General features: G+C 39.5%; 1 non-coding gene across 1 annotated transcript; it reads left to right on the top strand.

Moving 5' to 3' along the window:
* Nucleotides 1–22,536: 22,536 nt before the first annotated feature.
* Nucleotides 22,537–22,645, top strand: LOC149767965 (small nucleolar RNA R71). Its single transcript, XR_016400115.1, has one exon. It is a non-coding gene; the product is annotated as a small nucleolar RNA R71 (small nucleolar RNA).
* Nucleotides 22,646–23,735: the final 1,090 nt, after the last annotated feature.

The raw sequence follows: 23,735 nt of genomic DNA, 5'->3' as shown, positions 1-23,735 counted from the left end.
ACCATAGACCTATGTTTTTTGTTCCTATGAGATATTTAAAAATTCTCTTAACTGCAATTAGGTGTGATTCCTTAGGATTAGATTGATATCTAGCACACATGCATACACTAAACATGATATCAGGTCTACTTGCTGTAAGATATAATAAAGATCCTATCATACCTCTATACATCTTTTGATCTACTGATTTACCTGATTCATCTTTGTCTAGTTTGCATGATGAACTCATGGGTGTGCTGATTGGCTTGTTTCCATCCATATCAAACTTCTTAAGCATCTCCTTGATGTATTTTGCTTGATTGATGAGGATGCCTTCTTTAGATTGTTTGATTTGGAGCCCGAGGAAATAGTTCAGCTCTTCCATCATGCTCATTTCAAATTCACTCTGCATTAAGTCAGCAAATTCTTCGCAGAGGTGATTATTAGTAGCACCGAAAATAATATCAACTACATAAATCTGTACTACTAACTTATCTTTGTTTTTCTTCTTTAAAAATAGTGTTGTATCAACATTCCCTCTAGAGAATTCATGGTCTAATAGAAATTTGCTAAGTCTTTCATACCATGCTCTAGGAGCTTGTTTTAGACCATAAAGTGCTTTGTTTAGTTTATAAACATGATTGGGGTATTGATGATTTTCAAAACTAGGAGGTTGTTCTACATACACCTCCTCATTAATATACCCATTCAAAAAGGCACTTTTTACATCCATTTGAAATAGTTTGAAGTCTTTAGAGCATGCAAATGCTAGTAATAATTTAATTGCTTCAAGTCTAGCTATAGGAGCAAAAGTCTCATCAAAGTTTATACCTTCTTCTTGATTATAGCCCTTTGCTACTAGTCAAGCCTTGTTCCTAATCACAACTCCATTTTCATCAAGTTTATTTTTGTATATCCATTTAGTTCCTATTATTGAGTATTCAGTGGGTCGTTCAACTAAGTTCCATACTTTGTTTCTAGTAAATTGGTTTAGTTCTTCTTGCATAGCATTTATCCAATTTACATCATTTTCAGCTTCTCCAATGTTTTTAGGTTCTAAGTGTGAAACAAAAGCTAGGTGATTATTTAAGTTCCTAAGAGAAGCTCTAGTTCAAATATGTTGTGATGGATCATCTAATATTAATTCTTTAGGGTGACCGTATGCATACCTCCAAGCCTTTGTAAGCCCATGATCATCAATTACCTCTTGGCTTGTTGAAGTTTCTCCAATTTGCTTCGGTTCATTCTCTTGTAATGTCATATCATCTATCTTTTTCTCAAGTATTTCTGCATCATCATCAAGAGCTACTCTCTTGCTAGAAGAGATATCATTAGTATCATCAAAAACAACATGTATAGACTCTTCAATAACAAGGATTCTTTTGTTAAAGACTCTATAAGCTTTGCTTGATGTAGAATATCCCAAAAAGATACCTTCATCAGATTTAGAATCAAATTTACCTAAGTTATCTTTCTCATTATTATGAATGAAACACCTACACCCAAAAATATGAAAATAGTTTACTTTGGGCTTTCTATCTCTCCAAAGTTCATAAGGTGTTTTCTTTATAATTGGTCTCAATAAAACTCTATTTAATATATGACATGATGTGTTAATGGCTTCTCCCCAAAAATACTTAGGGAGGTTACTTTCACACAACATGGTTCTAGCCATTTTCTCTAGGATTCTATTCTTTCTTTCCACAATTCAATTTTATTGTGGTGTCCTAGGTGCAGAGAAATTATGAGTTATTCCCTTTTTACTACAGAATTCATCAAATAGATGATTTTCAAATTCCGTTCCATGATCACTCCTAATAGCTATAACTGAAGCATTTCTTGAATTAGTAACTTCCTTATGAAATTTCTTAAATACTGAAAATGCTTCATCTTTATGAGCTAAGAACATGACCCATGTGTATCTAGAAAAATCATCTACAATGATAAGGCCATACTTGTTTCCACCAAAACTTATGGTTCTAGATGGTCCAAATAGATTCATGTGTAGTAGTTCAAGGGGTCTAGTAGTAGTGACACAATTTATGGATTTAAAAGAGCTCCTAGATTGTTTGCCATATTGACATGCCTCACAAATTTTATTTTTCTCAAATTTTAGTTTTAGCAAACCTATTACAGAATCTCTTTTAACTAGTTTTGATATTGTATCCATACTTGCATGACCTAACTTATGGTGCCATAACTAACTTGCATCATTAACCTTAGTATCACTAGCTACTAAGCAAGAGTTATTTTTGGCAAGATCTTTAAGATCTACTACGTACACATTGCCACGTCTTATTCCTTTGAATACTAAGCTATTGTCAATTGAGTTGGTTATGATGCATAGAGTTGGCTTAAACAGAACATCAAAATCTCTATCACATAATTGACTAACGCTAAGTAAGTTATGCTTATGACCATCTACAAATCATACATTATCAACAAAAGTTGAAGAGGTGATTTGTACTTTACCTATACCAACGATGTGACCTTGGCTATTGTCTCCAAAGGTCACTGCACCTCCCTTTTTAGGCTCTAGGGTGAAGAATTGCTCCTTGTCACCCGTCATATGTCTTGAGCAGCCACTATCCAAGTACCAATAGTTTTTGTCGACCTTGGCTGCAAGACATTCCTACACAAGAAAATCATACAATTTTAGGTACCCAAGTTTTCTTGGGTCCTTCATGGTTAGTAATTTTGGTTCCTTTTGGAACCCAAATCTTTTTAATATTTCTCTTATCTTTTGTCTTTCTATGGTCACACACATTAACTTTATGTCCTACTTTTCCACAGCAAAAATAGGTTATATTTTTAGTTTTACTTTTCCCAGCTTTTACAAAAAAGTTTTTAAGAAACTTTTGCTTATTCTGAGGCTTATACCCTAAATCAGCTCTATTAAACACAGCTCTTTGACTATTAAGAATCATCTCCAATTTTTCTGAACTATACGTAAACTTTTCTACAATAGGTTTGTATTTGTCAAGTTCTTTTGTTAAGTTCAGTTTTTCTATTTTTAGTAAGCTTAAGTCTTTTGTAAGATTATCTTTTATAGTTTGATTACTGTTTTTATATTCTGAAATCTCTTTAGTTAACCTTTCTTTGTCTTTAATTAAGGTACAGTTCTTTTGAGTTAATAGATGATTACTTGTTTTAAGTTCTAAGTTTTCTTTAATAATGGAGTCCTTTTCCTTAATTAGACTATCATTTTTATGACTATACGATTTATTAGTCACCCTCAAATCTTTGCTTTTAAGAGTTAAGGATTTATACTCATCCATTAGTTCATTGAAGGCATCATACAATTCATCAAAAGTAAACTCTAACTGAGTTTCAGATGTTACCTCATTATCATTTGCCATGAAGCAAAAATTAGCTTTTTCCTCTTGTTCCTCATCCGATGATGATGATGAAGAATCGGAGTCTGTCAAAGTGGAGACGAGGGCTTTCTTTTTCTTGCATTTGCTGCCCTTCTTCAGCAAGGGACAGTCAACTCTGAAATGTCCCGGCTTCTTGCATTCATAGCATCTGATTCCCTCATTTTTCCTTTTCTTACCTTTATCCTTGTTGTAGGAACTTGAGGAACCTCTCTTCTGATGAAAGGACTTCTTCCGGTTGATGAATCTTCTGAACTTTCGCACGAGAAGAGCCTCTTCATCATCTCCCTCATTATCTTCTTCTTCGCTGCTGCTACTGCAAGATAGATCCTTATTAGAAGAAGTAGATTTGAGGGCTATTACCTTTTTCTTATGAGAGGATTCTTCTTCGCTGTGTTGTTTCATTGTGAGCTCATGCGTCATCAGGGATCCAAGAAGCTCCTCAAGTGGCAGCTTGTTCAAGTCCTTGGCTTCTTGGATCGCTGTTACCTTGGCTTCCCATGACCTTGGCAAAGATTGAAGATTTTTTCTGACAAGGTCACTGTTAGTATAACTTTTGCCAAGGCTTTTTAGGCCATTGACAATATCAGTAAATCTAGTAAACATGCAAGTGATAGTTTCATTAGATTCCATCTTAAATAGTTCATATTTATGTACTAGTATGTTTATCTTAGATTCCTTTACTTGATTCGTGCCCTCGTGGGTCACTTCAAGTTTGTTCCATATCTCTTTTGCAGAATTGCAAGTAGAGATTCTATTGAATTCATTATGGTCTAAGGCACAGTAAAGCATATTCATTGCTTTGGCATTTAGTTGTGTCTTCCTTCTATCATTGTCATCCCAATCTTTTTCAAGCTTGGGTATAGCAATGTTATCTACATAAATAGAAGGAATGTATGGTCCATTAACTATGATGCTCCAAACATCATAGTCTTGGGCTTGGATGAATATCCTCATCCTAGCCTTCCAATAGGTGTAATTGGTTCCATTAAAGAATGGAGGCCTATTGGTGGATTGCCCCTCACTAAAAGAAGATCCAAAAGGGGTTGTCATTTTGATCTTTTACTCTTTTAATATAAGAGCTCCGGCTCTGATACCACTTGTTGCCCAAGAAGACAACCCAAGAGGGGGGGTGAATTGGGTTTTAAGTTATAATTGCAAATTAAAACATAATGAGTAACTAATTAAGATTATTGCAGGCAGATTAATTAGATTACTAGTTGTAGTGAGTGGAGAAGATGGAAGAGACAATGAACCAATTACAAACACAAGAGGTTTTATAGTGGTTTGGAGCTAACCCTTGCTCCTACGTCCACTCTCCAAGCTTCACTTGGGAGTTCACTATAATTCCTAGGATTACAGCCGGTTGTTTTACAAGTTCACAGCCCAACTTGTTGTTTTCACAAGATCACAACGAACTTGGTCGGTTTTCACAGGCTCACCGACTAGAACCATCCGATTATTTTCCTGGGATCACAATCGAACCCTTGCACCGTTGGTTTTAACTTCGGCTCACCAACAAACCTTACAACCCTTGATTCAATCCTCTGATTGAATCAAGTAAGAAAATAGTTTGGAAAAAGTTACAAGGAAAGCTTCTTAATAAGCAAATATTAAACAATATGAAAAGAGAAGAGTTAGAAGCCCTCAAACAGATTTTGGAAGAGGAAGAAGGGGCTTCTCGAACTCTGAGTCTCCTCTTTGAATGCGCTAAAGATTTGATGTCAGAAGGAGAGCCTTGAATGTGAAGGAAAGAGTTTGTTGGATGGAGTTCAATGCGCTTCTTCCTTCTTTCTCTTATATTTACTCTTTAGAGCCTTTGGTTGGTAGAAATCCCTTTTTGTTTGAATGGAATAGCTCTCTTTGTGTCTACTACTGTTCACTCTGACTATTTAAGCAGTCCCCATTGAAAACTAGCCGTTAGACACTAATTTGTGGCCGTTCTGCACAATCTGCAACTCCTGACAATGTATCCGTTGGGGTCGGAGTCGACTCGCTCGATCTGGAGTCGACTCGGCTGTTGCTGGAGTCGACTCATACTTTAGTGGAGACGACTCGCCCACTATTCAGGATTTGAATTAAAATGCTGTCCCGTTCTAGAGTCGACTCGGTCAAACCTGGAGTCGACTCGCCAATATCTGAAGATGACTCGGCCCTCTGGAGACGACTCGTTCTCAGGGTTCCATAGATCTATTTTTCTGCATTTCTTTCTCGAGTCGACTCGTATCATCTTGGAGTCGTCTCGGCTCTTAGAGCCCAAAAACTGATCTTCTGTCTTTGGAGTTGAACTGCCTCGGAGTCGACTCGGATCATCTTGGAGTCGACTCGGCTCTCAGAGCCCGAAAACTGATCCTCTGTCTTTGGAGTTGAACTGCCTCGGAGTCGACTCGGATCGTCTTGGAGTCGACTCGGCTGACTTGGGAGTCGACTCTGGAGCGCTTGGAGTCGACTCAGCTCTCAGAGTCCCCAAAGTTGGTTCTCTGCCTTTTAGTCTTGCTTTCCTCTGAGAGTCGACTTGGACGTAACTAGGAGTCGACTCGCCAAACTTCGGAGTCGACTCGTAACCTTCTGGAGTCGACTCGGTTGCAGGGTCTGAAATACATCGTTCTGTCTTTCTTCTGTTACCCTTAGGAGTCGACTCGGAAACGTCGGGAGGCAACTCGGCAACGTCGGGAGTCGACTCGAATCCTTCTGGAGTCGACTCGCTGACAGGGTCTGAAAATCAACTTTCTGTTCTTCTGTCAGTTCTCAGTCGGAGTCGATTCGTAGTGTACCGGAGTCGACTCGAGCATGTGCCAGAACTTCTGAAACACTTGGAATCGACTCGTAATCTTTCGGAGTCGACTCGAGCTTCAGACTTTGGTTCAAACTGAGTTCCATACTTAGCCAAAATATATTGAACCAAAGCTAGAGATACTTAAACATAAATTTACAAATATTTGCCTGAAATACTAGATTGAATTCATTAGTATAACATAAGATATACTCAAATGCTTTGAGCTCATCAAAATCAAATAGGATTATAATCAATCACTCCACAATGATCGTCTCTCCTATTTTTATTTCAATGGTGGGGCAACAGGGTCTTTGAATTTTGGGGCAATCTGTTGTTGAATGAGAGATGAGGCTTGTGCAGCCATAACAGCTTATCTAGGAATGCTGGTTTTTCTTTTGACCGTGGTGAGGTCTTTCAAGAATTTTGTATAGGAGGAAATTTGTCTTATGGCATTGAGAAAAGGTATATTTATTCGAACAGTTTTAAAGACTTCCATGATTTCATCAAAGTTAGATTGTTTCTTGGAGTCCTGAAGTCTACTGAAAAAGAAAACCTTAGGTTTGTATGTTTCTATGGGTTCTTCCTTTTTGTCTGATTTATCCTATTCTTGACCTCTCTTCTGAATAGGGTTCTTATCATATTCATTTTTATTTTCTTTTTCATGTTCAGGAAGTTAGACTTTATTGTCCACTTGCTTGCCAGACCTTAAAGTGGTAATTGCCTGGACTTCATAGGTCGGATTTCTATTAGAATTGATTTGATACTGACCTATCTGACCTTGATTTTGTTGTCTACTAGGGTTAGGCACTGGTTGACTAGGTAGTTCACCTTTCTTCCTATCCCCTAGAGAGTTAGCTATTTGGCTCAGACTAACCACAAGTTTTGTAATTGCTTGCGCATTGAATTGGTTAGTCTGGGCTTGGGCTGTATTGGTCTGTTGTTGTTGCTTGATAAAATCTTGTTATTTCATCATATTGGCCATCATGGTTTCTAATGGTGAAGGTTGCTGTGTGATAGGGGCATTATAAGGAGGTACAGATGGAACAAAAGGTTGGTTCATTTGTGATAGACCTATCCTGGGGAAGTTGTTCTGAAAACCTGGTGGACCACCTTGATGTTGAATAGGTTCATTCTGCTTGTATGAGAAATTTGGGTGGAACCTATTATCAGGGTGGTAAACTAGGCTGAACGAGTTGGGAGTGGGCTTCTTAAAGGCACTATATGAATTTAGAGCATTTGCTTGCTCGGCCTTTATGGTAGGCAGATTAGGGCAGTACTCTGTTGGGAATTGTATCCTAAATGTCAATCGTCAGCATGTTGATGATTAAATGAATTGACAAATCAATAAAGTATTTTTTGGCATTATTTATTATTTTACATCTTCAAATGAACTCTTATATGATGAAGTCCTTAGGACTTATTAATGATAAAGGAGAATTTATCTTCGAGTCCTTAAACTAGTTCGCGACCAAATGATATGTTGTTACAAGGATGACAGCATTATCAAGATTAGATTGTTGTGTGACATATACGTTGGTTGTCCTCTTAACCAAGAAGTGTGGAGATACTGGTATGCCACACAGGTGAAGTGTAGGAGTACATTTCACTGAACGTGACCAATTCCGTAATGCTCTACTGTCAAGAGATGTTCCGAGTGGATATGGGTATAAGTTTGGCCCTCTGACCTGAGACCGCAACCTGTGACTAGCAAGCAACTCATTGTACTTTGGTACCGGACTACCTGCATTTCTAATTCAGTGACGGAAGGTCACTGGGTGCAGTCAAGTACTTGCGTAGTCAGTTGTGAGTCGAGATGGAATTGACCCCTCCTGAAAACAGGAGATAATGTCTTGTGATTAATTTAGCAAAACCTTGGCCAGGGTAATCCCAGTGAGGAGTCACGGGATATCTAAAGTTAATCACATAATGGATGCACTAATTATAGGGTTGACAGTGAGCTCTAAGTCATCCTGGCATTAGGAGTCAAAGGGATTGAATTATACAGTAACCATAGTTCAGAGTTCCAGAATATTTGCTTCGCATATATTCGGCCTATCCGAACATCGGGTACCATTGCTAGATGGTCACATCGATTAGTGTAGGAAGTTCGTTCCGATACTACCGGCTTAGGTTCGAACCTATGAGGTCACACGCATAGAAGATTCCTGATTAATCAAGAAGGCTGATGAATGATTAAGAATCATTCAGCGGCAATTTGGTCAATTCAATTGGCAAATTATCTTATAAAATAATTAAAGTAATTATCGGAGGATTAATTAGTAATTAGATTGCTAATGAACTCAATTGGATTGAATAATTAGACTAAGGATGAGCCAAATTGAATTAGATTCAATTTTGGGCTCAATCAGGGTTTTTGACCTGATTAGATTAGGTCTGAATCAAGAGGACTTAGGTTGACCAAATTAAATTAGATTAAATTTGTGCTTAATTAGGGATTGACCTAATTGGATTAGGTTCAACCCATGGTAATTGGATCATTCTAATTGTTAGGATTTAATTAAATTAAATGGGTTTGATCTGAAACTGTTCGGATCTTGAAATCCACTTGTCACATATCCATGCATGGCGCCATAAATTGATTTTTAATATGATTAAAAATTAATTTAATTTATTTAATGGTGCCATGGGACACTTGGCAACATCAGAGACCTCTTTCATCATTAGATGGGTCGAAATAGAGAGATAAATTCATGAAAAGAATTGGATAAGATCAAATTCTCTCTCTTCATGGCATATGTCATCCTTATCTTTATCTCACTTCTAATTAAGGTTGAATTTCGAATTTAATCTGTTAGAAAACCCCGATCATGCTGCTGAAATTCAAAAAATTCAGATGCAGCGGAAGAGGCATGCGCGGGATCAACCGTTCATCGCATGAACGTTGTTCAAAAACCGTTCGTAGATAGATAAGGATTAAAAACCTTTTAAAACATTTAGAAGATCAGATCTTCACCTTGTGTGGGTAGATGATCACCGCAAACTGAAGTTCGTGGTTTAGGATGAAGGTTCGCTTGAAGCCGTTCAAGTGCCCGGCCTCTACGGGTATCCACACGAAGCAGAGGACCGATCCAATCGCTCTAATCTCCCCGGGGTGCTAGCTCCCTTGCAGAGATTGGTTTTGATGGCTGATCACCTCCCTTTCTTTCAACTCTTGAATGCTAGAGGGAGGAGGAAGAAGATGGAACAACCAAGGGAGAAGATCACCAAGCTTTGCAGCCTTTATCTTTTCCCTGCGTTGGAAGAAGGAAAGGTGGAGGAAGGGAGCCGCCAACACCACCTTTGTTCTTCCCCTTGCTTGCGGCTGATACCAAGAGAGGGGAGAGGGTGGCCACGGCTGCAACGAGGAGAGCATCACATCATTAGGGCGTCAGCCCCCTTTCACCTCCTTTTAAAGCATCTAGGGCTCCTACAAGTTAGGAGCCCTAGACTTTTTTCCAAGAGGGGCGCCGGCCCCTCTTGTGTTGCCGCACCAATGAAGCAAAGGAGGAAGGGCTTGAGCCCCTCCTTCTTGTGTTGCCCTAATCCTCATCTAATGAGGATTGGGAGCCCCTAATGTGGTTTAGCCCTAATCCAATTAGGGTTTAACCAAATCATGAATCAATTGGGTTCAATCTATACTAGTCCTAATCCAATTAGAACTTGAGTGAACCATGACTCAATTGAACTCTTCAATCCTAACCCAATTAGGAGTCATGTTGATTCATTAGATTAATAATTAATTAGGACTTAAGAAATCCTAATCCAATTAGGACTTATTTAATTTTAGTCCTAATCCAATTAGGACTCTAATTTGAATCCGAAGTCCTAATCCGATTAGGACTCTAGGAATCCTATTCCAAGTAGGAATCTAATTTTAATTCAAAATTCCTAATCTAATTAGGATTGTAGGAATCCTATTCCAAGTAGGAATCCCAGTCCTACTCCAACTAGGATTCCCAGTCCTAATCCAATTAGGACTCTAGGAATCCTACTCGAAGTATGATTTGTGTTTAAGTCCAATTAATTAATTCCCTTTGTTCCTTCTTCAACTGAATATCAATCTAATTGATTACTTGTGATTCCTAATCACGATTCAACCATCGGATCGGTCAATACTTCTAGTGTGTGTGACCCCATAGGTTCTACTCTGACTGGTAGTGAGATATATTATGATCTCTATCACAATATCATTGAAAACTTCTTTCAATGGATTGGAACGATTCCAACTCTACTCATTAGGATTTATCGATCATCGAGATAATCCCTGTGAGTCCCACCATCCACCAGTGACACCTAGCAGCATGTAGTGGCTACCCAGTAGAATAGAATGATGAACCTCTAGGTGCAGTTATCATGTGATACAGTCCTACTATCGTGGATTCCTACAGGACGGAGGTCATGGATAACTGTCAAACCCCTTCGTCTGTCATATGTCAAGATTTATTCGACTCGAGTTCGTTAGTGGAAAACTCTTTCTCCACTTTATATTAGTGCCCTGGCCAAGGTCTTAGAACTCAGTCTAACAAATCACATAGGATCACTCCTCTTCTATCAAGGTCGATAGATTCCATGTAAGTGCATACCCTACTCCTACAGTGAACTTACTGCAGCCAATCTACACTATAAGGACCCATATGACTAGAGACCTTGTATATGTGTAGTCAAACTACAATAACCTCACTGTGAGTAGCTGAAGCACCATAGGTCAAAGGACCAGTCATACTACTGCAACATCAAGCAAGTCACTGACGAATGGATAGACATCCAAGTGACTTCTTGTCTTGGTCACGCTCAGTACCCTTGTTCTCTAACAAGCACCTGCACTATCACTTCAGTGTCCCTACACTATGGACTCAAGTCTCGTCCATCCAGAAGGAAAGTGATCTGTGCACTGATCGGATCGATCACCGTCCTCGTGATGATCCATTGGTCAGGAGCATTTAGAAATTAATCACCAATGATACATGGCTCAAATTCTCAACTCTTGAGAATATGCATCATCATCTTATTAATTTCTTGGGTGATTCATAGACACATAAACAATATGAATGAAAAGATGCCTTTTATTTATTCAATAATAAATAGTCAAGTACAAAATTATGTCCCTAGAATTAACAATGTGTCAGCCAGATTGGCTTCTAGGGCATACATCTAACAATCTCCCACTTGCACTAAAGCCAATCAGTCATATATCTAAGCCCCATCTTCTCAAGGTGGGCTTCAGACTTTTGCTGACTTAGCTGCTTAGTGAACGGGTCTGCCACGTTATCCGCGGAGTCTACTCTCTGCACCTCTACATATTTCTTCTCAACATAGTTGCGTATGAGGTGGAAGCTCCGCTCTATGTGCTTGGACTTCTGATGAGACCTTGGCTCCATAGCTAGTGCTATGGTGCCAATGTTATCACAGTAAAGTGTTATGGCATCTAATGACATTACACCTAACTCTGCAATGAACTTTTAACCAGAAGGTTTCCACTGCACCCTTAGATACGGCTTATCATTCAGCTTCTAAGGTAGAATCTATAATGATCGGTTATTTGGAACTCTTCCAATTTACTGAACCACCATTGCACATATTCTGATGTAGACTTTCTATCATCAATATGTGTGCATCCTTCTACCTTCAACTCTGATCTTCTCCCAAAGACCAAGAACATGTCCTTAGTTCTTCTCAAGTACTTAAGACTGTTCTTCACAGCTATCCAGTGCTTTTTGCCTGGATCTGATTGACATATGCTCGTGACATTCACAGCATGTACTATATCAAGTCATGTACATAGCATGGCATACATGAGGCTCCCTATTGCTGATGCATAGGGGATCTTTCTCATGCGTTGAATCTCTTCAGATGTGTTGGGGCACATCTTCTTGGAGAGATTAATTCCATGCCTTAGGGGTAATAGGCCCCTTTTAGAGTTTTCCATGCTGAACCTTTTCAGCACTTTCTCTATGTACATCTTCTGTGATAGGCCAAGCATCCTTTTAGATCTATCTCTATAGACCTTTATTCCCAAAATATAGGATGCTTCCCCAAGGTCTTTCATGGAGAACCTTTTTGACAACCAGACCTTGACCGAGGTTAGCATGGAAATATCATTCCCTATCAGGAGGATGTCATCTACGTACAGTACGAGAAAAACAACAGTACTCCCACTAACCCTTTTGTAAACACACGGTTCCTCTTCATTTTTGATGAAATCAAACGTTTTGATTGCATCATCGAAACGAGTGTTCCAACTCCGAGATGCTTGATTTAGTCCATAGATGGACCTTTGCAGCTTGCAGACCTTGTGATCTCCATCACTGGAAGTGAAACCCAAAGGCTGTTCCATATAGATGTCTTCATCAAGATATCTATTCAGAAAAGCTGTTCTCACATCCATCTGCCAGATTTCATAATCATGAAATACTGCAATGGCAAGCAATGTTCGGATGGATTTCAGCATGGCAAGCAATATTCGGATGGATTTCCACAAGCCTTGCCTTATAGGTCTCTACCTCTCCATCCGAACCTATCTTCCTTTTGTAGATCCATTTGCATCCAATAGGTACAATACCTTCTGGTGGATATACTAAGGTTCAGACTTGGTTGGAATGCATGGAGTCTAACTCTGACTTCATAGCTTCCAACCACTTCTCGGAATCGATATCAGATATCGCCTCGTCGTAGGTTTTGGGATCCTGCGTGTGATCCCTATCTCCCACTAGGAACATTTCCTCGGTATCCTCTTCTAGTATACCTAAGTATCTATCGGGAGGATGGGAGATCTTACTAGATCTACGAGGTGATTGAGGGACATCGTGTACTGGCTCTGTATGAATGGGTTTGATAGGATCCATGACTCGTTGCTTTTCAGAGACTTTCTCTTCAAGCTCAATTTTCCTCCCACTGCCTCTATCAAGGATAAACTGATTTTCCAAGAAGATGGCGTGATGGCTCACAATCACATTGTGATCCTCTGAGACGTAAATATTGTATCCTAATGACTCTTTAGGATATCCTATAAAACGAGCACTTATGGTCCTAGCCTCTAGCTTGTCCGCCTGTAGTCTTTTGACGTGGGCCGGACATCCCCAAATCTTGAGATGACCAAGACTTGGTTTCTTACCATGCCATATCTCATACGGTGTGGTAGGAACGGATTTAGAGGGAACTCTATTCAATAAATAAATCGCTGTGAGTAAGGCATCTCCCTAAAGAAACATAGGTAAATCAGTGAAGCTCATTATGGATCTGACCATATCCAATAGGGTCTGATTCCTCCTCTCTGACACTCCGTTGAATTGAGGTGTACCCGGAGGTGTCCACTATGAGACTATGCCGTTTTCCTTGAGATAGTCCCGAAATTCCCCACTAAGGTTCTCCTCCTCGATCTGATCGAAGAGCCTTAAGGGATTTTCCAGTTTGTTTTTCTACTTCATTTCTGAACTCTTTGAACTTTTCAAAAGATTCAGACTTGTGTCTCATACACATATCCATACCAAAAGAAATCATCGGTAAAATGAAGTAAAAATTACAACCCCTAGCCTACACATCGAATGGGCCACACACATCAGTGTGTACTAGGGTAAGTATTTCAGTGGACCTTCCTGTGTCCTACAAAGGATAATTTGGCCATCTTTTCTTGAAGGCAGAATTCACAAATCAAATATGACTCGGAAGTCAATGAGCCCAAAAGCTCATGTTTCTCCAATTTGTTTATTCTGTCTTCACCTATATGGCCAAGCGTGAGGTGCCACAAATACTTTAGATTTATCTCATTTTTGGATCTATTAGATCCTATGGTATTCACTGTTTGCTCAGATATATTCACAGATACATCCATATGTATGTGATAGAGACTGTCAATCATAAAACCATGTTGAATCAATTTATTTTTCAAATAAAAATCTTTCTGTGCTAAATAAAATATAGAAATCAAATTTCTGCTAGCAATAGGTAACAGTCCCTAAGTATCCTGAGCATATCTGACATACCTTCTGAAGGTCTGTCACCCTTCATGTTCTTTATGCTTCCCATGTATGTAGGACAGTTCCTCTTCCAATGGCCGTCCATGATGCAATGGAAACACTTTTTCTTGCAATTGGTATTTTTCTTGGAACTTCCTTACTTGGTGTTTTCTTAGTCTTCTGCTTCTTCGCAGGCTTCTTCTTCTTCCAAATAGACTCTCTCTTGAAAGTAGAAACCAACTTGACAGCGAAAACGATGCCCCTTGAACTTCTTCAAGGTCCCTAAGTTAGTTACCAATTTATTTAATAATTCTATTTTGGTGCATACAATCTTGTTCATATGGTAATTTACTATAAATTGTTCATATGAAGCTAGAAGGGATTGTGGGATCAAATCCGTTTGCAATTCCTTATGCATGGTCATGCCGAGCTTCTCAAGCTTCTTCAAGTCCTTTATCATGGTCAAACCATGATCGTGGACAGACTGCCCCTCACGCATCTTTGTCTTAAAGAGCCTCTTGGACACTTCAAAACATGCTGCGCGACTCTGATCACCATACAACTCTTGCAGGTGATTTAATATGTCCCTGGCAGTCTCATGTGATGCAAAAATAAAATTGTTCTCCCAAGTGCAGGAGAATCGCACAAGTAATATAACTCGAGAGTCCGAGGTCGATTCCTCAGGGAACGAAATATGGATTATCAGCGTAATTTTAGATTAATTAATTCAATAAACTTGTGGATTAAGATGATGTTTTGCAAATAGAAAATAAATCAGTAAATAGAGAATCGAAGTTTGGATAGATTAAGATGGTGTAGGGATCCAGAATCTCCTTTGATAATATCAAATTTATGCGATAAATTCTATGATTCTTTTGTTTTCTTTGAGAATTATAAGCAGATAAAATTTAATTATGGAGTATGTTCTTGATAACATGAATTCTCTTTCTAAGTATTCAACGTGCCTTATAATGTCAACGATGAATCAAATAATCGGGGAAGACACGTATCAATAAGCATAAATCATAAAAGAATTTTCAACATATAAGAATCATGACATAATCAAAAGATAAATCATTTAAAGCAAAGGATTAGAATTTACATCATGAACTTGATACACCAAATGATCTCCCTTCACCCATCACCAAGGATTTTAGCTCATCATCTTCCTATCTCTTTCTCACTCTTTTTTTTTCTTTTTCTTAATAACAGAAACAGGGCATCCCCTGTTTCTCTCTACACTTTTTTTTTTTCTTTCCACTGCAGCCGCCCGGCTCCACTCCTTTCTTCTTCAAATCGGAGCCTTCTTCTTCCCCGAAATGAGAGCCCCTATCCCCAGCCGAGAAGGATCTCTTCATATAGATCGCCCCAGAGCCCATGGTCAGGCTAGGATTCCCCTGATCGCGCGTGGAGAGGAGGTTGCGGGCGGATCAGGCGCTGATAGGTTTCACGGGATGCTGGGGTCTTGGGCTCGGGCGGACGCTGTGGAGGAGATTGCGGGCGGATCCGGCGCCAAGAATGGACGCCGATGATCGTGCGAGGGAGATGAGGTCTGGGAGGTTGAAATGGATGAGAGCTGCGGCGGGATCTTCGGACGCTGGGATCCTGGGACGCTGCTCACGGACGGCTGTAGGCGGGATGCTTGGAAGAGGTGGATGAACGAGCGTTGGGCTCGGGAAGGAGGCGGACGCCGGGATTGTGCACGGGAGCTGGTCACGGGCTGCTGGGAGGCGCTGATCTCGGCTGGAATGTAGTGAAGACGGGGTGGCTGATACGGGATGATGCGGTGGACGGGATGCTGGGACCATTCACGGGATTTGGGATGTGAGGAATCAGTGGAGGAGGCGGCAGACGCGTGGGAGGTGATCACGGGATGATCACGGGACTTGGGATTCCTTGCTTGTTCCATTGCGGAAGGATGGGATGGATGCGGGCTCCATCGAAATGAGATGCACAGGTTATTAGAAATCGGTTGCAGTGAATTGGACGGCTGAACTCAGCCTTCTTCTAGTGTGTAACTGGGATTGATCCATACAGCTGGCTAGTCACCTGCGGTGATGCATCTTTTTAGACCCAATGCGCATTTAAACTATGATCTGTGCCAAATAAAAATATAAAATTAATGCAGCACTTTTGTCATTATTTGTTAGCAATAATATTAATTTAAGTAGTATGTAGATCGCACTTTTGTGCTCTCATCACACCCCCCAACTAGCTTATTGCTAGTCCCTTGCAATTCAGAGTAAACAATAACATGAGAGTACAAAAAGTGTTGGTCAATCCTTTGACTTTTTATTAAAGCTAAAGACATAAAAACTAAGATATGTACCCACTTTCGTAGTGCATCACGATTGCACTTGGCACGTGCAACAAGCCGTTAAACCCCTAGGTTACCCTAGTGGACGAGTGTTGTCTCGTGAGAGTTTTCAGGGATGTTACCCATAAACATCATGAATGATATGACATAAAATAAATCCTAAGCTAATACACATGTGATATATATTTTTCTTAAGCTTGGCAACTATCAAAGCAAGGGGAATAATAAAGTGTAGTGTGCATAAACAGAATGACTTTCATAGAGCACTAATACCTCCACCACAACATGGTACCGCTTGAATTTTAGGTGCACTACTCAAGTTCGCAAGTGTTTACTACAGTTTATTAGAACCTGATCTATCAAATTTTCAGAATATCACATGTTGTCTACATTCGTCAAGAATGGTTCGTATGTAAAGAAAGAGCTATCAATCCCAACTAAATATCCAAAGTACACAAAGGTCCAATACAATGGAGTCAAACCAGCCATTACCACATGTCACTGGGTTCAGCCCGACCAACCCTATTCTTCCTTTTTTTTTTTTTTAAGGACATATGGTGATTACAATAGTCCAACCCCCTTAGGCTCTAGCAAGGTCCATGTAGCGAGTTTTCGACCAATGACTCTTGATCCAGTTGGCTCAAGGCATTAGGTGAAAACACCCCTCGGGCTTAATTACTCGAACCAAACTACGCCACGAGGTTAGACTTGTCATCTCCTCATTTATTTATTTATTTTATTTTATTTTTTTCAAAATAGAGAAGGTAAACTGAACCATATAATGTGACTGCAACGTGACTATAGGTCAACCAAGATCGGAACATAAGGCACTTAGATGATCTAGCCGGGGTATTCAACCTCTATCTTTATGTGAAAACCAAATCAAGAACCTTATAGTACGGACAAGGATACTCGTACTTCTTTTACAGATATGGCTTAATAAAAATGCATTAAACAAATGTGAACTCCTGAGGCCTTCCTATAATCATTAAATACATGTGCGGGGATCTAATAATAGGTCTCTAATTAGTCATAGTACGCATGTATTCCTTGCCTTAATAGTTGCACAAACTCAATATGAAAATACATGTGCATTTTCTTAGAAAAGAATGCAAAAACATTTTTTTTTTTTTTTTTGCAAAATACTTCCCTCCCCCCAACTTAAACGTTGCATTGTCCTCAATGTAATAGATACAAGAAAACTATAATGAAAGACAGTAGAGAAAATAATATTGGAGAGAAGAGGAATACCTTGAGCTGTTGATATCCAGAAAATAAAACCTACAAAACTAGAAAAATAATCCTAACTAATATACACATACCTTTGCCTTCATGTTCAGTCATAAGAAGGCTCTCCCAAGAAAAAGGAGTCCTCTTCATCTGCAAAATTCTTAAGAAAAGGTTTTAACCTGTGTCCGTTTACCTTAAAAATTCTACCATCCCGTGGATTCTCAATCTCAACCGCCCCATGTGGAAAAACAGTTTTTATAATGTAAGGACCTGTCCATCTCGATCGCAACTTACCAGGAAACAGATGTAAGCGGAAATCATATAAAAGAACTTTTTGCAAAGATTCAAAAGATTTTTTTAAAATTGATTTATCATGTAAGATTTTCATTCGTTCTTTGCAAATTTTAGCATTGTCATAAGCATCTCTGCGAATCTCATTAAGCTCGTTTAATTGCAATTTTCTAGCTAGACTGGCATCTTGTAAATCAAAATTCAATTTTCTAATTGCCCAATACGATTTATGTTCTATTTCTACAGACAGATGACAGGCTTTTCCATAGACTAGCCGGTAGGGAGACATGCCAAGAATGGTTTTGTATGCAGTACGATAGGCCCATAATGCATCTGATAGTTTCAAGGACCAATCTTTTCGTGATGGGTTCACCGTTTTCTCTAAAATACGCTTGATCTCCCTATTGGCTAATTCTACTTGGCCACTAGTTTGCGGGTGATATGGGGTAGCAACTTTGTGGGTGACACCATACTTTTTTAATAATGTCTCAAAAGGCTTATTACAAAAGTGTTTTCCACCATCACTAATTATGACCTTAGGCATCCCAAATCGTGAAAAAATATTTTCTTTTAAAAACTTCAGGACGGGTTTGTGATCATTGGTCTTACAAGCAACAGCTTCTACCCATTTGGACACATATTCGACACCGACTAAAATGTACTCATATCCAAAAGATGGTGGAAATGGGCCCATAAAATTGATGCCCCAACAATCGAAAATTTCGATAATAGTAATGGGTTGAAGAGGCATCATTTGCCTACGAGTTAGACTTCCAATACGTTGACATGGATCACATGTCCTGCAGAACTCGTGGGCATCTTTGAACATAGTAGGCCAATAGAAACCACATTGCAAGACCTTTGCAATAGTTTTCTTAGAGGCAAAGTGTCCACCGCAAGCATCAGTGTGGCAGAAAGAAAGTACGCTTTGTATATCATGATCCGGTATGCATCGTCTAAAGATTTGATCATTGCAATATTTAAATAAATAGGGTTCGTCATAGTAATAATTCTTTACTTCGCGCAAGAAAATTTTTCTATCTGTCGACCCCCAATGTTCCGGCATCCGGCTTGTAACAAGAAAATTTACAATATCTGCATACCATGGTATACTAGAAAGTGCAAACAACTGCTCTTCAGGGAATGAGTCCTTGATGGAAAATTGTGGCACTGAATCATGAAAAACTAATCGTGATAAATGGTCAGCAACCACATTCTCTACTCCTTTTTTATCTTTGATAGTGATGTCAAATTCTTGGAGTAGAAGTATCCATCGTATTAAGCGTGGTTTGGCCTCTTTCTTATCCAACAAATATTTTAGTGCCGCATGGTCCGTGAAGATAACAATAGGAGCACCAAGGATATAAGAGCGAAATTTATCTAAGGCAAATACTACTGCAAGCAATTCCTTCTCGGTGGTAGTGTAATTCATTTGAGCATCGTTTAAGGTTTTGCTTGCATAGTAAATGACATATGGCTTATTATCCTTGCGTTGTCCTAAGACAGCTCCTATTGCATAGTCGCTAGCGTCGCACATAATCTCAAAAGGTAATGACCAATCGGGTGGTCGAACGATGGGTGCAGTGCTAAGCATAGACTTTAACTTCTCGAATGCATCTTGGCAAGTTTCAGTCCAATTGAACGGTGTATCAAGGGATAGGAGATTACATAATGGTCGAGATATGACACTAAAGTCCTTGATGAATCTCCTATAAAATCCGGCGTGACCCAAAAATGATCTAACATCTCTAACCGTCTTGGGTGCAGGTAGCATAGCAATTAAATCAGTCTTAGCTCTATCTACTTCCATGCCCTTCGATGAAACAATATGTCCTAAGACAATTCCCTTTGGCACCATGAAGTGGCATTTCTCCCAATTCAGTATCAAATTCTTTTTCATACATCGAGCTAAGACAGCTTGTAAATGTGACAGGCAATCATCAAATGTGTCGCCAAAAACGGAGAAGTCGTCCATGAACACTTCCAAAAATTTCTCGTTCATGTCTTCAAAGATGCTGAGCATGCATCTTTGGAATGTTGTAGGTACATTACACAACCCGAATGGCATTCGTCGGAAAGCAAATGTGCCAAAAGGACAAGTGAAGGTAGTCTTCTCTTGATCTTCCGGTGAAATTTCAATTTGATAATATCCCGAATAGCCATCGAGAAAACAATAGAAATCATGCCCTGCAACCCTCTCCAATACTTGGTCTAGGAAGGGTAGAGGAAAGTGATCCTTTCGTGTGACCAAATTCAGCTTTCGGTAATCAACACACATGCGCCAACTCGTCGGGACATGAGTTGGAACTAGTTCAACTTGTTCATTTTCTACTACCGTCAAACCCGATTTCTTAGGAACGACTTGAGTAGGGCTTACCCACTTGCTGTCGGAAATTAGGTAAATAATACCCACGTCAAGCAACTTGAGGACTTCTGCCTTAACCACATCTCTCATTGTAGGATTTAACCTTCGTTGCATTTGCCTTGTGGTTTTGGCATTGTCCTCCAAATATATCCGGTGCGTGCAAATTAAGGGGCTAATTTCCTTCAAATCGGCAATAGACCACCCTAAGGCTCCTTTATGATTCTTTAAAACATCAATTAATTTTTTTTCTTGGGTATGATCAAGTCCAGACGAGATGATTACAGGAAAAGTATCTTCGAGTCCAAGAAAAGCATACTTAAGTTCCTTTGGTAAGGGTTTCAATTCGAGCTTGGGTGCTTGCTCATGGGATGGTTCTATTTTCACCTCTCGAGGCGACAATCTCTCAAATTCTCCTTCTTTTGGTCTCCACCCATTGACCATCTTGATATCTAGATTATCCACAATAGGTGTGACTGACAAATTATTACCACTGGTTCCATTAGGACACCAATCAATTAAGCTATCATTGAATGGGTCGTTAATTGCTTTAGCTAACAAATAATCTTCTGCGATGGTTTCAACCCAATCAACCTCCTTACTCCCTTCAGAATCATTGGGTTGTTTGCACACATTAAAAATGTTCAGTTCTAAGGTCATATTACCGAAAGAAAGCTTCATGACGCCATTCCTACAATTAATCAATGCATTAGAAGTTGCAAGGAATGGACGTCCTAAAATGACCGAAATCTGAGACTGTGAGTTCGAAGCCGGATGTGTGTCCAATACAATAAAATCGACAGGAAAGTAGAACTTGTCTACTTAGACTAATACATCCTCGATAATTCCCCTTGGAATTTTAACTGACCTGTCAGCTAATTGCAAAGTGACGGAGGTTGGCTTCAACTCACCTAAACCAAGTTGCTCATATACAGAATATGGCAACAAATTCACACTCGCCCCTAAATCTAACAATGCTCGCTCTATCCTAAAGTCGCCTATGATGCATGAGATGGTTGGGCAACCTGGATCTTTATATTTAGGGAGAATGTTGTGCTGCAAAATAGCACTCACATTTTCAGTTAAAAATGCCTTCTTCTTAACATTTAATCGGCGCTTAACAGTACACAAGTCCTTCAAAAATTTAGCATATGAGGGTACTTGTTTGATTGCATCAAGAAGAGGTATGTTGATCTTTACTTGTTTAAAAAGCTCAAGAATTTCAGAATTAGGTTCGAGCTTTTTGCAACGGCTTTAACCGTTGTGGAAAAGGTGGAGGAAAAGGACATTCAACTTTTTCGGTAGAAGTTGGAACCTCAACTTCTTCTTTGTTCCTTTCATCGACTTTGGGAACATCGGAATTAGAAGTGACCTACGGTCTCAATGGGACGGTCTGATCAATGACTTTTCCATTACGCAAAGTCATGATGCTCTTTGCATGCTCTGTATGCGAACTAGAAGGAGCTGTATTATTACTACCGTGCACTTGTGGGTTAGGTTGGGGTTGAGCTGGAAGCTTACCCTTCTCTTGGGTACTTAGGACGGTAGTCAACATTGACAATTGGTTCCTTATGTCTTCAAAATTTCGAGTATTTTGAGCATTGATATTAGCTTGACCTTGTAGAAAAGTTTGTATGGATTGCAATGTATCCTCGATATTTGGCTTTTGAGAAGGTGATGGTGCATAAGGAGGATGTGCAGGTGGAGGAGCTGAATGGTGTGACTGTTGAGGATGATCGTTTCTCCACCTAAAGTTTGGATGATTCTTCCAACTAGGGTTATAGGCATTCGAGTATGGATCGTTATAAGGCTTTTGGTAGGAGTTCATAGCATTTGCTTGATCGTGCAAGACTTCTTTGAATGCCGGTATGGTGGGACAATCAGTAGTAGTATGACCCAACATATCGCAGATACCACAACACTCGTTTCTAAGCTCTATAGTCTTGACAGGCTCAACCTTCCTAAGCTCAATTTCTTCTAACTTCCTAGTGAGGGCTGCCATTTTAGCGTGAAGATCATCCTCAGTTCTGAGGTTGTAAAGACCTCCATGTACAGAGCTAGTAGGCTTAGGCAAAGACTTGTTGTTTCTATCCCCGTTATCCCAAAGTTGGGCAGTCTCAGCAAGGGAATCCAAATACTCCCATGCCTCATCAGGTTGTTTTTCTAAAAATCTACCATTGCACATGGTCTCTACAAATTGTTTCAACTGTGGAGATAAACCTTCATAAAAGAAGCTAATGGTTCTCCAAGTTTCGAATCCGTGATGAGGGCATAAGAGAAGAAGGTCTTTAAATCTTTCCCAACATTCATAAAATGTTTCATTATCTTTTTGTTGGAAATTGCTGATATGTCTTTTCAAAAAGTTAGTCCTTTGTGTGGGGAAGAACTTCTTTAAAAATTCTCTCTGCATATCTTGCCAATTTCTTATTGATCTAGGTCGCAAAGAGTTTAGCCATGTTTTGGCCTTATCCTTTAGAGAGAAAGAAAACAATGTCAACTTGAGGACATCCTCGGTGACGTTTGGCACTCTAAATGTAATGCTCAATTCTTCAAAATCCTTTAAAAGAAGATACGGACTCTCGGACTCTAACCCGTGGAACTTGGGCAGCAATTGGATTACCCCGGGTTTGATGTCAAAATGTCCTACATTATCAGGAAAAATTATGCATGAAGGCTGACTAGTCCTAGCCGGTTGTAGGTATTGTCTTAGGGTCATAACATGGGGTTCACGTTCTCGATCGTGGTGGCTTCCCGCATCTTCATTTAAATCAGCTATCTCACAAGGTGTGAGATATTGAGAAGGAATTTCAGGGGTATGTCCTAAGGGATGATCTAAAGTTGTACGACTTAATCGACCAGTGTCGTCCCTATTCCACTTTAGCATGCAAAATAATTCCATCTCTCTTTTTTTTTAAATAAAAATAAATATAAGTACCAACTAAAGATACCCTAAAATGACACCCTAAAACAAAAATCTATTCACAATCAAACATGCAACAAAACATTACACCTCAATTTCTAATGTTTTTTTCTTAAATTTCTAGACAGCTCCTAACTGGTTTGAAGAGGACACCTAAGCCTCCAATCCGGTCTAATGAACCGAGTTGACCAGGTAAGCTCCCATGTAAGTGGAGGGGTCACGATGCGTTCGCAAAGGTCCCACTTAAAATCCACTTGCCTCGAACAGATGAACTGTCTCCCTTATAGGGACAAAGCTTGCCTAGACATCAACTAAGCCACAGAGCAAAATTGGTGCAACTTTCGGTGGTCTTCATCCTATTGAGCTCGAATGTCCTTAGGGGCCAACGTCTAGTTGATTTTAGTTAAGCTTAGGACATTTATGCACTGGGGTGATTTTTGGGCTAAGGACGAGTGATGAAATTCCGACCTTATCTTTTTAAATAGAATATTTTATGCTGATGCCTTATACTATATGCAACAATCAAGAGATTTT

This window comes from Phoenix dactylifera, chromosome 3, assembly GCF_051530095.1.
Source record: "Phoenix dactylifera cultivar Ajwa chromosome 3, Ajwa_hap1_PhDact_Kaust_v1.1, whole genome shotgun sequence".
Lineage (NCBI taxonomy): Eukaryota > Viridiplantae > Streptophyta > Magnoliopsida > Arecales > Arecaceae > Phoenix > Phoenix dactylifera.
This window is presented reverse-complemented; position numbering and strand designations above follow the sequence as displayed.